This window comes from Rhamphochromis longiceps, linkage group LG22 (genome assembly GCF_057381845.1).
Source record: "Rhamphochromis longiceps isolate RC_006_pf linkage group LG22, R_longiceps_female_GT1.1, whole genome shotgun sequence".
Lineage (NCBI taxonomy): Eukaryota > Metazoa > Chordata > Actinopteri > Cichliformes > Cichlidae > Rhamphochromis > Rhamphochromis longiceps.
Window position 1 is genome coordinate 8,910,647 of NC_140577.1, and position 11,022 is coordinate 8,921,668.

Genomic DNA, 11,022 nt, shown 5'->3' on the forward strand with positions numbered 1-11,022 from the left:
GAGGAAATAAAACTAAATATTAATCTAAGTAAAGAAAAGCTACTTAATTATACAAAAAAACCCCCAACAAATTAAAAAAAAAACTTTATAAAAATCTCAATGCATTTTAAATACTAGTTTTGTAATTAGATGAAGATGACAAAATATATCAAAATATGAGCATGTGAATAAGGAAGAAAATAGTCGGTAAAATTACCTGGATTTAAACAAATAATTTAATACAAATAACACTGTATTAAAAGGTAACGTAAGGTTTAGTTTTTAAATAAAAAGTAAAGCCCCTTTGCAGTGCCCGATTATTAAGCTGTAAAGTATTAAACATGTACCCGAGTCCCTTTGGGGCCCAAGACAGTGTGGCAATCTCCTCCCATTGAGGCTGTCACTGCTCCTCAATACACCATAGTACTGGGTTGAAGTCAGTATTCTCCTGTTTTCATCTCCACTTTGCTACATCCACCGCAACAAGTCCCCATCAGGAAGGCTGTTTCTCCGAACCTGCCACTACACTCCTGTTTGCAGGGTCTGCAGGAAAGTGCGTCTGCATTTTTGCATGCTAGCTGGTGCTCTGGCTCTTTAAAAGACATGAGCCACTGCAAGGCAGCATGGTCAGGTCTGACTATGGAGTTAAAGCCCCTAAGGTAGTACCTAAAGTGCCATACGGCATACACCACTGAAAGCAGCTCCCGCTTAGTGACACAGCAGGGGCGTTTGTAAAAAGGCCCCTACCAATTCTGGGTGTCATCTGACCCAGAACTGTGCCTGATCCAACTTGCTGTCATCCATTTGAAGGAAAACAAAGCTATTTTAGGCCTCTGTAAGAACCCACAACAGCTTTCTATAGTAAAGTGAACGCTTCCTGATGCTTAACTGTCCACTGGAAAGTCACACCCTTTGGAAAAGTGGTGCGGTTATGCAGGAGAAAACCCCCATGTACTCTATAGTGGGATGCCAAGCTCAGAAAGCTCTTCACAGATGTTGGGGTGTCCATGATGCCAACCTTACCAGCCCTGTAGCCCAGGAAAATAACCTTACGACACATGAAGCAGCACTGTTCGTGGAGTTTTAGCCCTTCTAATGACACCCTCTCCATAACTCGTCTAAGGGCTCTAAGGACATCATGGAAGGTGGTACTGTGGACAAGAATGTTGTTCAGGTATACCTCACACTCTCTGGGAAATTCCAGCAAACAGCTTGTACATTAGTCCTTCAAACATGGTGGGGGCATTGAAACTAAACCATCCATATATATAAATAAGCTTCAGCTCTCCTCTGACTCAATTACGTGTGCGCCTAACTTCGCTTTGTATCTTGTGGCTCAAGAGTTGGGAGTTCACCTTGTAATCGGAAGGTTGCCAGTTCGAGCCCCGGCTTTGACAGTCTCTGTCATTGTGTCCTTGGGCAAGACACTTCACCCGTTGCCTGCTGGTGGTGGTCAGAGGGCCCAGTGGCGCCAGGGTCCGGCAGCCTCGCCTCTGTCAGTGCGCCCCGGGTGGCTGTGGCTACAATGCAGCTTGCCATCACCAGTGCTTGAATGGGTGGATGACTGGATGTGTAAAGCGCTTTAGACTAGTAAAGCGCTATACAGGCGAGGCCATAACTTCTACTAGAGATGCCTGTGACACCAATTCAACAGTCTAGTTTTCTAATTCATGTTTATGATGCCATGTTTGAAATCTTTGTGATTTTTCTTTTCATATAACTCTACAGATTCAAAACTGGGGAATGAAGAATATTTATGGTTTTTATGTTTGACCCTTGCAGATCATAGAAGTGCTTGTGGGATCTCCTTAACTGAGACAGTGTCCTGCTTCCTGCCTCTGGGTAATTAAGTTCTTGTTTAACCTATCTGTTCCATATATCCCATTGAAGTGTGTTTGGCCTGGGTAGGTTAATGCTTTAAAAAAGGTCCACAAAAGGTGTGAGATCAGCGAGGACAGAGACCCCGCTTAATAAAAATACAGAAGCACAACACATATACACACATACACTCATACTGACAGAGGTATACCATATATAGATACCATGCATGCACATTTTGTTTACATCCACACATCCACAAAAGGTCAATCTGTCAGAGGTAATAAAAACGTCTGTGCAGCCGGTCCATATGTAGATTTTGATTATGCAGCAACTTTATTCCTGCGCAACAGAAACTCTAAAGACAAGGAAAGTGTGAAACCTGATAATCAGGTTCCTTGGCATCTTTTTTTTTTCCATTTCTGTAGGAACAAGGAACAAAAACAACAGTCGACTTCCTTAAGTCCTAAAATTTTTTTAAATAACTACACACGCAGACATACCGTTGTCACTGAGTCGTGTGACCTAGTGTTTTTGTGTTTCACTGTATTTTGATTTTCATTGTTTATGTTTTTGTTCATTTAGTCTTCTTTAGCTCATAGGTTGCCTAGTTATAGTTATTCCTCCTTTGTGTCATCTTCCCCTGTGTTAAAGTTCCCCTTTTTGTTGAGTGTGTCGTATCTGTCATGTTTTGTGTCTGCGTTGTTCATGTCGTCAAGTTCAGGTCAGGTCTGTGTCCCGTCATGTTTCCTGTTTATTTTGAAAGTCTTGTTTCCAAGTTCTAGGTGCTTAGTTTACCCTTCCCCTGTGGTGTCATTATGATTTTTTTGTCTCAGCAAATATCTATAGATATTATAACTATAGTAAAAATACAGTTTATCTCATTTTATTTTAATCTTTGAAAGACCTAAAATAGGAGAGGCTGATGAGATGGAAGACCATCATAACACAACAGCAGGAGAAGGAAGAGAGCCTAAAACCAGATCTTTGAAAAGTGACAAAGGTCAGCTGAAGTCACATTGAAATCTTTTTTATTTTTTTGGTTAGCCATGAAACATTTTTTATATTGATGCTGTACAGATGTTTTGTTTGTTTGTTTGTTTTATATTAATAGATGTGTTGGATGAAAGTCAAACTACAACCACGGTAAGCATTTCCATATGAGAAGTCTTCCTTAAAACAAAAATTATTGCACCTGTTGTTTACAGTGTTCACACTATTTATTCTTTTGTAGAACAAAATTCTCTTTGATCCCAAGTTTGATGGTTGATTTTAATTGCTTAGTAGATCTTTATTAATATAAGATATTTTAATACACAATATTTTAATTAATAGCCATGTCTTGTTATGTTAAATAAAACTTTTTTTTCCATATTTTTCTCGTGAAAAAACCTGTTGATGCTGAACACTCAGGTAAGACTTTGAAGTAAAAAAAGAAAGTGAAGATTTCTTTTATCAAGCTTTTCATAAAGTAATTCTTCAAACATTTATTTTCTCTCTGATCCTAAAACCTGATTTTTGTTACATTTCCCTTCAGGAGTTGAGTCAGGTGAGAGTACAGCTGAAAAAGAGGTGAAAATGAAATCTTTGGTGGTTATTCTCACAAAGATGAATTCTGTTAATTTTCTAAAATAATATATTTAGTACTCGTGTTCATAACCAAGCAAACAAACAAAAGACAAGACAAATTAATGATTGATTCCAATCATGACATCTCACATCCCTCAAAACAAACCCTCCACCCAGAAAAAAAAGGTCAGTAAAACTACATAAAATCTCAAATTTACTACACAAATAATTAAATAAATAAATAAACACACCATCATCATTTTCTTTCTTCTTCTTCTTCTTCTTCTTCTTCTTCTTCTTCTTTTTTTTTTTTTTTTGTATTTCACTGTTTATTTTGTCCTTTTTAGTATTATCTCCAGTTTTGGGTTGGATCATTTCTTTTATCCAGTACTTACCCTTTGGTCTATGACCTCCTCTCCATCATTGCTGCAAGTACTGTCTGAGTGTCTTTTGATAACTTGTCATCCTTTATCCTCCAGGAAATAAACAACTTGGCACATGATTTTGAAACTACACTACAGTGACAGTAACAGTTCTATATCTTAACCTTTATTACTGTAGCAAAATGCATGTAGAGCCCAGCCTTTAAAACTCAAGATATGAGTCATTGGCCAATTTACTGATCTCCAATTCTTCGCACGATAGAAAAGTACACAAGTCCCAGAATTCTTAACAAAGGGTCTGTATACAAAAGGGAAAAGACTGCATTAAATAACGATGTTAGAGGATTTTACCAAGATCAGAACTGATGAGCAGATGAATGAATGAATAATAATAATAATAATAATAATAATAATAATAATAATACATTTTATTTGAAAGCGCCTTTCAAAACACTCAATGTCACTGTACACAGAATAAAAAGCAACATAAAAGCAAGCAGTTTACACAATCATAAAAGCACAAGACATAAACAAATTTAAAATAGCACAATGGAGAGGTTATGTGGGATAAGCTATTTTGAACAAGTGAGTTGTGAGTTGGGACTTAAAGAGAGAGAAGGAAGAGGTATTTCTTAAAATGGTGGCAAGACGGGGGGAAAGGGACAGAGAGTGAAAAGGGAAGAAGTAGATCTGAGACAACAAGATGGGGCGGAGATAATAGGAGAGTAAAAAGTCAAAATTGCATTTAAAAAGATCTAAAGGACTATTTACTTTATCAACATTATAGTATTATAATGTTTTACATACAGCACATGTTTATATGCTTATATTCTGCAGTCCTGGGAGATTTCTGAGGAAATCAGCAGAAAGAAGCTGCATCAAAAACAAACTGAAAAACTGCTTCAGAGACTTCACCTTCTAGAGAAACTTCAACAGAAGTTTTCACCAGCAGAAATTCTCCAAATTCGTCCAACTGTGAAACAGCACCATGTTACATCTGAGAAAGATATAGCTCACACTTTTCTTCACAGGCTTACAATGTTAGACTACAGGGCCAGAATAATTTCTGTAGGACACAACAGCCCGACCCATCCAAAGAAGGTTCAAGTGACTGACATCACTGGGAATAATTTTAATGATTTATTGGCTTTACTGTGCGCCAGTGTTGCGACAGAACAGACTCATGTGCATCCAATGGACGTTCAGATGGCAGTATTTCACTGCTCAGACAGCTTCCTGAAACAGATGATGATTACAAAGCTCTCTCAGTGTCAGTATGCCTTACCTTTACTTGTTCCTGACCCAGTTACAAAGTAGATTCAGTTTCCTCTGTGGACTTTCAGAGAAATAACAAAAACCTGGAAGGTAAATCAAATCAAAGATAACCCAAACATCATCACCATGAAGAGTGTTCCAGTCTACAAAGCTGAAACACCCTTGGTGTCATTTTTCCGTCTGGGTTCTTTGTCAGTGTCTAAATCTCAGCTGATCAACACTTTGATCAACAACCGTCACGACACCTTCTTCCACAGAAACTGCCCAGGAAGCACCAAGTCTCGCTATTTGATGGATGGTGTGGCAGAGATTGCCTGGTACTGCCCTGCTGGAAAACCCAATGATGCCTTCAATGACTGTATTGCCTTTGTAATCTCCATGGTGAAGCTCTGTTGATTGAAAAACAGCGTGACATACTGATTGAAAAATCCTTCATCAATATTTTTCTTGTGGCATCTCTGCAAAACCAATGAACAAAGCTGGTCACTTATATCATCTCTTTTTAAGTCTCATAAGCCTCTCATTTGTCTCACTGTTGATGGCAGCTGTGATGCTGTTAAGACAATAAATGAAAATTACATAATGGGCCTCAAAGACAGAAACCTTGCAGATGTAACTGAACACCTGAAAAGGATCATTAGAGAAATTTTGTCTTCTCTTGATGGTCCCATCTTGAAACCATCCTTCCAGCTTGAAACCATGGCTGAGCTCTCTGGAATCAGAGTGGATGAAACTGACCCAGCCTGTCAAAGAGGGAAATCTGCTGCTATGGAAATAATCAATCTGCTTAAAAAGGATAACATAGATGTCTCAAAGCTCAAAGATGAATGTTTCCCTTGTCAAGGCCAACTGTGGCATCAGTGGAGCAAAACACACAGAGAACTGTTTCATCCCAGAGGAAACACTGAAAAGGAGAAAAGTAAAAAGCAACAAGAACTGATGAACATACGTCAGAAACAATGTGCTGCTTCCTGCAGTAACCTGATGCAGTTGTTCACTGGAAGTCTCTCATCATTGCCGCCAACAGAGAAAAAATATTTCCTAAAATGGACTCAGATCTTCATAGATGCCCTCTCCACAGATGATGTTTCTTCAATTCTCCAAAGTTATGATGAAAAGTGGTCTGAGGTCTTGGCTTTGAAGAACAAACAGGACAAATCAGATCTGTTATTAAAAACACAAACTGAACTTGAAGACATATCAAAGAAACTTCAGTCTGCAACTTTTGGTTTGGAGCACATCTTCAGAGAAATGGGACAGATCTATGAAGCCCATAAAACAACACAAAGAGAGAACAGACACACTGACTGGTCTAAATACCCTGAGCTGGCTGCACAGCTGATGATATCAGGACACCCGATGGAGCTGATGGATGGTGATGCAGGTCATGTGCCTCTAACATGGATCTCCAGTCTTTTAGAAGAAGTCATCAACAAACTGGGGGATCAGAGAGTTTTTGTGTTGTCAGTTTTGGGCCTACAAAGCAGTGGAAAATCAACAATGCTGAACACCATGTTTGGGCTGCAGTTTGCAGTGAGTGCTGGCAGGTGCACCAAAGGTGCCTTCATGCAGCTGCTCAAAGTATCAGAGGAGATGAAGAAAGACTTGAAGTTTGACTATGTTCTAGTGGTGGACACTGAAGGACTGCGTGCTCTTGAGTTAGAAGGTAACAACACTCTTCATCATGACAATGAACTGGCAACACTTGTTGTTGGTCTGGGAAACCTGACACTGATCAACATCTTTGGAGAGAATCCATCTGAGATGCAGGACATTCTGCAGATTGTTGTTCAGGCTTTCATGAGGATGGAGGAAGTTAAACTTTCTCCCAGTTGTGTGTTTGTTCACCAGAATGTCACAGATGTTGCAGCAGCAGAGAAAAACATGGATGGAAAGAGACGCCTGCAAGAAAAACTGGACCAGATGGCCAAACTAGCAGCTGAAGAGGAAGTTTTTATTGCAGAGTGCTTCAGTGATGTCATTGATTTTGATGTTCAGAAAGATGTGAAATACTGTGCCCAGCTGTGGGAGGGCAGTCCACCTATGGCTCCTCCAAATCCAGGTTACAATGAGAGCATCCAGGAAGTGAAGAACACCATCCTCTCTAAAGCTTCAAAGTCTGCTGGGATCACTCTCTCACAGTTCAAAACAAACATCCAGGACCTGTGGACTGCACTGCTGAATGACTTTTTTTTTTTTTTGGAAAACACACTTGAAATTGCAGTGTACAGAAATTTGATGGCCCAGTATGGGAGCTGGACCTGGACCCTGAGAAGCAACATGTTGACCATTGAAAACCAACTTCATAACAGAATTCAAAATGGAAAACTTGATGAGGTTCGGTTGAGTTATCTTGTTATAGGATCAAGACAAACTTATGGAGAGATCACAGAAGCAATGACAAAATATTTTGAGGATGACAATGTGAAAGAAATGCTGGGCTAGTGGAGAGGACGATTTGAAATCAAAATTAAAGAGTTTCATGATGAACAAGTGAACAGAGTAAAAAGAAAACTTGATGGAGTCATCCAGCAGACGAGAGCTTGTAAACTGATTGATGATAGGAAATCAGAGTTTGAGAACAAACTGCTACAGAAGAGCAAAGAGCTCGCTCAGAAACTGAAAGATAAGGCCAAAGATGAAGAAGAGCTTCAACAACAGTTCAGCTCTGTTTGGAGCAGCTGGGTTACTGAATTAACAGCAGATGTATATATATATATATATATCCAAGGTTTGGAGGCCTATCTCCCCCCCCCACCACTTCCCCTGCCAGTGGTGGACTCCATCAGACATCGGTGCGTTGGTGGTTCTTTGTGTCCGGGGATGGGCGTCCAGGTACACACCGGCTCACTCCTTGGTGGCCGCTTGTCGGGGCCTGGAGCCTGGGGCTCGCTCGGGCCACTTCGGAGGTGGGGTGCCCCCGGCCTCTTGGCCTGGGGCTCGGTCACTCAGGCACAGTTGGCTGCCGGCGGAGCTCACGGGCGCGTCACTGCAACCCCCCCTGGCTTCTGCTCCGCGGCTGCTGAGTGAGCCCTCATCCGGGACTCTCCTCAGCTCTTTCTGGGACAGTGGCGCGGCTGCCCCTCTGTTGGTCTTCCTTGGTCTCTTGTGTTCTGGGGGCCTCTGGATGTCTGGAGTTTTGATCTCCTCCATACCTGCTTCACGCCCTGGAGGACGGGGCTGTGGCCCCCCCACACCCTCTAGCAGATCATTACATGAAGGAACCTTTTAAAAAAACAAGCGCGTCCATGCTCACAGGTGTACACACGGGTGATCACACCCACAAACTACACCCTTTTTGGCTCCTACCTCAAAGCACACTGTGTTCTGTTGATCTTATGTGCTGCACAATAATGTTTAATATTTAGTATTTACTGTTATATTCCCATATATCATTGTGATGTTGTTTATTCTAGTACTCTTGTTCTCTTCTGCTTGTTTTCTTTTTTCTTTCTCAGCAGGTGATCCAGGTGATCGATAGATGCATTTTCTTTTTCTTTTTTTTTTTCCTGCCTGTTCTGTTGGTTTTTGTTTTTTGCCCTTCTCCCCCGTCCCTCTTCTCAGCTGTTTCTCTTTCCCTCTTTCTTTCTCCCCTTCTTTCCTCCAGTCAAGTCTGTCCCGTATTCAGCAAGTGAAAATAAAATAAACAATAAAAGGTGAATCAAATAGACCATTACGGCAAGGCTGGGATGGTCAATTTGGTAAAGTAAATCCGTTGGGCATCTTTCTTTGCCTTTAGACAATAATTCTGATGGCAAAAGAGCCAAACGGGACAGGGAAAAAAAACAAACAAACAAAAAAAAACAGCAGATATAAAACCTGTTGAAGACATCAACTTGGAAAAAGATCAGTTAACGATCCTTCAAGAACTTGGTTTTGAATGGACTCTCATAAATGAATGTAAAACGAGTGGCAGATACAAGAATATATCAGAGGTTGGTGATTATTCAGATTATATAATGATACGTGGACAGATGTCAATGATTAGAATCATTGAGGCCTACCACAAACATGTTTCATTTGGCCCTTTCTCCCATGAAGAACAACAACAGATCAGATTGCTCATTGACAAAGCTGAAAAAGACTCACTTGATGCAATCAAAAGCAAATGTGTAGCTAAAAGAGGTTATGAAACAACTTATTTATATGAAGTGGCCAATCATGTAACAAAAGAAGTGCAGAAATTTCTGTCAGAGAGGAAATATACTTTGAAGAAGATGGGTTAAATATGTACACTTGGGTTTTAAGGGGTATTTATTATTTTCTTCTTTTTTTTGGGTTGTATGGAAGCCCCAAACGCAATTTCATTGTTCTTGACAATGACAATAAATAAATAAATACTAAATACTAAATACTTAGAGTTGATCTCTTACTGTTTGCGTTCTATAGGGTGGAGTGTTGGGCTGTAGCATCTCACAGAAAATTTAAAGTGATCAATGATGCACTCATTTATTTAGAAAGCAAGAAAACACAGTATTACACAGTTTTTAAAAGCTTTTGTAAAGGCAACTTATCTGCTGTTGTACTTGGAGAGCTGATCTGTAACAAGCTGAAAGCTAACACTGTTACGGCTGTCTGCAAGAAGACTGCCACTGATCTCGCTGGTGTAATTTTCCCAGCATTCAGTGGGAACAGACTGAACTTGGAGAAACATGTGTTGAAGTCACTCGCTGAGAAAGAAGACTTTGATGATTTCATCACCTACTTCACATATCCAAGGACACAAGAAGTAACTTTCATCAGAGCAGAAGTGCAGAAGTATATCACTGATCACAATGATAAAGCTCTGAATATACTCAAGAAAAATGTTGACGACATGAATAAACTTGTGAGTCAGGCTTTATCAACGTCAACACAAATAGTCAAAATTCAGAGAGGAAACACAGACATGTGGATGAAGGAATTTTCCAATGCTCTGAAGGATGAGCTGACATTTGACAACATATGTTTTGAAAACTTCAGTGACATAAAACATTTTGATTTCCTCAAGGAAGAGATTAAAAAAGGATTTAAATCTATCACTGAGCATCACCTCTCCCTGGAAAAGCTGAATGAATCCAGCCTGAAGGCTGAAGAATTCCTCATAGATCAGCTGTGTAACTGCTCCTGGGTAACGTGTCCATTCTGTGCAGCTGCTTGTACCAATACCATGAAAGCTCACAGTCCTTATGACCACACCACTCCTTTTCACCAACCGTCCGTGATCAGTGAGGAGCACTGGGGACATACAAGTGAGTCTGGCATGCACGTCTGTACAGAACTGGTTTCAAGTAATTACAGTTTCTACCCTTATCATTATTCAGGGAGGTCAACAGTACAGAAGTGCTGGTTCACAGTATTGTACCTGGAGAATCCCCTCTGATGGATCTCAAGCGTACTGGAAATGGTTTGTGTGTCGATTTCGGCATGAACTGGAAAGGCACTATGACTTTAAATTCCAGGGCAGACAAGAGATTCCACATCAGTGGAAAACAGTCTCTAAATATGAAGCCATTAAAAGTCTGGGTGAAATGTATTAGAGTTAAAGAAACTACAAACCTGCTGAAAATGACCAAACTGGTCTGCTTGAAAATTATGACTAGAGCAGATTTATCTTGCTGATTCAAGTACATGTTTAAAAGACTGATTCACATTCCAGTTTGATTTTATTTGCTTTTATTTTGCTTATTTAAAGTCTGTTGATGGTGGCAGCAGGGTAATCAGCATATTCAAGATATAATTTTCTTCAGGAGCATTTTGCAGTTTCTACATCTTCCTAATTGAAGGAAGCTGTAGAGAAGGTGGGTGGAGGAAGGACAAAAGGTAGGTGGAGAGGAGAGGGGTGGAGGTGGTATTTATTTAGTATGGAATTACAAGGGAAACCTGTCCATGAAACTGCTGTTCAGTCAATTATTCAACTTTTAAGTCTCTAAACCTGGAGGACTGTGTATAAAAATGTCTTCGCAAACGGTTGATGCAATGATTCCATTTTTTGGTGGAATCAAAAGTCACTGTGTTG

The 11,022-nt window shown here is 40.1% G+C and overlaps 2 pseudogenes; both read left to right on the forward strand.

The window, feature by feature from the left end:
- Window positions 1-602: 602 nt before the first annotated feature.
- Window positions 603-8,294, forward strand: LOC146643369 (interferon-induced very large GTPase 1-like; annotated as a pseudogene).
- Window positions 8,295-8,528: 234 nt separating this feature from the next.
- LOC146643370 (interferon-induced very large GTPase 1-like) lies at window positions 8,529-10,543 on the forward strand (annotated as a pseudogene).
- The last annotated feature ends 479 nt before the right edge of the window (window positions 10,544-11,022 follow it).